Genomic DNA, 3409 nt, shown 5'->3' with positions numbered 1-3409 from the left:
TGTCCTTGGGTGAATTTCTAGGTCCCATGCAAGAGATGGGAATGAAATTCAAACACCAGGGCACTATTGATTGCCGGCAAAATGTTAAGATGCCTGGTTTTTAAATTCTAGTAAATCCAAAACTCGTATGAAATTCATGAACCTTGGTATGCTATCATGGAGCTGCATCAACATGTCGTGTTAAAAAATTTGTCCCATTTGGGGAAGGTTCGGGTATATGCTTCTCACAAACCAGAGCTTCTCACAACAAGCATGATGGTTTCTGTAGGGAACATCCCACCTTTGGGGATGAAACGATATCCATTGCCTCTTATTGCTTTCAAAAAATTTCTCATGTCAACATAGAACAACAGGAGTGTTATGTCAACTTTTGGGATTTTTCGGGGTTCGTTTGGACATTTTTATGCATTAACTAAGTTTTCAATGCATTTATGTGCATAATTCAAATTTGAACTACATGCACATGCTCCAATGCACTAAGGTTGGTTGAAAAATCTAATTTGTGTCCTTGGGTGAATTTCTAGGTCCCATGCAAGAGATGGGAATGAAATTCAAACACCAGGGCACTGTTGATTGCCGGCAAAACGTTGAGATGCCTGGTTTCTAAATTCTAGTAAATCCAAAACTCGTCTAAAATTCATGAAACTTGGCATGCTATCATGGAGCGGCATCAACATGCTGTGTTAAAAAATTTGCCCCATTTAGGGCAGGTTCGGGTATATGCTTCTCACAAACCAGAGCTTCTCACAACAAGCATCATGGTTTCGGTAGGGAACGTCCCACCTTTGGGGATGAAACGATATCCATTGCCTCTTGTTGCTTTCAAAAAAAATTCTCGTGTCAACATAGAACAACAGGAGTGTTGTGTCAATTTTTGGGATTTTTCAGGGTTCGTTTGAACATTTTTATGCATTAACTGAGTTTTCAATGCATTTATGTGCATAATTCAAATTTGAACTACATGCACATGCTCCAGTGCATATAAATTGGTTGAAAAATCAAATATATGTCCTTGGGTGCATGCTTAGGTCCCATGCAAGAAATGGGAATGAATTTCAAACACCAGGGCACCGTTGATTGCCGGCAAAACATTGAGATGCCTCGTTTTTAAATTCTAGTAAATCCAAAACTCGTCTGAAATTCATGAAACTTGGCATGCTTTCATGGAGCGGCATCAACATGCCGTGGTAAATTTTTTGTCCGGTTTGGGGCAGGTTTGGGTATATGCTTCTCACAAACCAGAACTTCTCACAACAAGCATCATGGTTTCGGTAGGGAACGTCCCACCTTTAGGGACAAGACGATATCCACTGCCTCTTATTGCTTCCAAAAAAATTCTCGTGTCAACATAGAACAACAGGAGTGTTGTGTCAATTTTTGTAATTTTTGGGGGTTCTTTTGGACATTTTTATGCATTAACTGAGTTTTCATTGCATTTATGTGCACAATTCAAATTCAAACTACATGCACATGCTCAAGTGCATATAAATTGGTTGAAAAATCAAATCTGTGTCCTTGGTGCATGCTTAGGTCCCATGCAAGAAATGGGAATGAATTTCAAACACCAGGGCACCATTGATTGCCGACAAAACATTGATATGCCTGGTTTTTAAATTCTAGTAAATCCAAAACTCGTCTGAAATTCATGAAACTTGGCATGCTATCATGGAATGGCACCCGACAGGATGTGGTATTTTTCGTGTCCATTTTGAGAGAAGGCGCACTCGAATAATGACAGCCAACAAAGGCATTTTGAAAAAATAGCTGCCACTTTAATATCTCAAACATTTGTATAATTCAAACCATGTGCGTTCTGTTAACCATTCACGTGACGCCATGTGTCTTGGTTTTAATGGATGTAGGAGGTGCCGTGCGGGCAACTGCTTGACCTTGACTGAACGGGAGGCGTGCGAGCGTAGTCCGGTGCGCAGGCTGACCGAGAGGCGTGCAAGCTGTCCTCCAATGCGCAGGCTCACCGGGAAGCATGCGAGCTGTACGCTGCGTAGGCTCACTGGGAAGCAAGCCCTTTGACTTCCATGGCCACCCGCCTTCCTCTCCATTAATGGTGCCCGAGCCGCTGTTTAATACGGACGGCCTTACTGTTCGCCTCCCATTCCCCTCCCCCCACAAACCTCCACCGCCATGGCACAGAATGATAATCTTCCACTAGTCTTCAAGTTTGGTGAAGTCGACTCCGAGCCGGAGGAGATAGAAAATAAGGAGGAATGGGGCCTCATGGACATGGCCCAGAATGAGCTGGCCGCGGCGGTTGCTGCCCCCGCTCCCGTCCCAGCTCCCATCCCCGCGCTCGCGCTAGCAACCATCCCCGTAGCATTGACGGGCTGGTCGCCGAGCACTATCGCAGAGCTAGAAGCCGCGGGCGTCAGCAAGGTCTCCACGGACCCGCGCGAGCTCGTGTACATGCCAGCGCTAGCGCCCGTGCCCATGCGTGCCCCTCCACCCACCGTGGCGGCGGGCCCCGTGCGTTTGGCTGCACCCGCCGTGCCCGTGCGCGCCCCTCCACCCACCGCGGTGCCGGTCCCCGTGCGTTTGGCTGCACCCGCCGCGCCTGTGCCCGTGCACCCTCCCCATCAGTGGCATGGGACGCTGCCGTCGACCGCTACCTCTCAGCGGCGCCAGTTGTCGTCCTCCCACGCCCTGCTCGTCGATCGCGCGACTGCATGATGTTTGATTTACAAGTGAAGAACATTTTGTGCTGCCTTGAAGACTTCAACAATGGTGTCTCGAAGGACGAAAACGACGGCGCGGCACGCGGCCTCCGCCGCCGCCGGAAATAATTTTTTGGGGGGTTTAATAATGTATCTCGAATTCTTGATCATATGAATATAAATTCGTAGTGTGACTAAATGAAAGATATGGTTTGAACGAACTTGCTTTTCTCTCTCTTAATGTACAGACTTATCAAATGATTTTCTTTTAAAAAATGTCAATGGTTTTTAAATATAAAACACTCATCGCAAACGTTTTAGTTAGAACACATGTATGCAAACCGACAGCTTCCCCAGGAAGCCAAGGGAAAATGTGTCGAGCGGGATTTCTGCATCCCTTCAACGCAAACGGTTGTTTTGCATGACCCGTGTGCAACCACGTACAAACAATTGGGTAAGATTTGCATATCTGTCATTTTGGGTATGTTGCCATTTCTCAAACTGGAAAGATTGACATTTGTTTATCGAGTAACATTGCCATTTGTCAACCTTGCAACACTGCGATTTGTCAAAATATGCTGCTACAAATCACTAGCACTATCTAATTTTTGCAACTAAAATCACTAGCACTGTTCATATGGACACCACTAGCAGGCATGAGTTCATGGACGCATATGCAAATGTACCATTGATTACATACAACAAGTCATCAACCCACAACGACAACGAGGATACACGTT

Source organism: Triticum urartu, chromosome 1A, assembly GCF_056163025.1.
Source record: "Triticum urartu cultivar PI428250 chromosome 1A, HENAU_Tu73, whole genome shotgun sequence".
Taxonomy (NCBI): domain Eukaryota; kingdom Viridiplantae; phylum Streptophyta; class Magnoliopsida; order Poales; family Poaceae; genus Triticum; species Triticum urartu.
Note: the sequence above shows the minus strand (reverse complement) of the source record.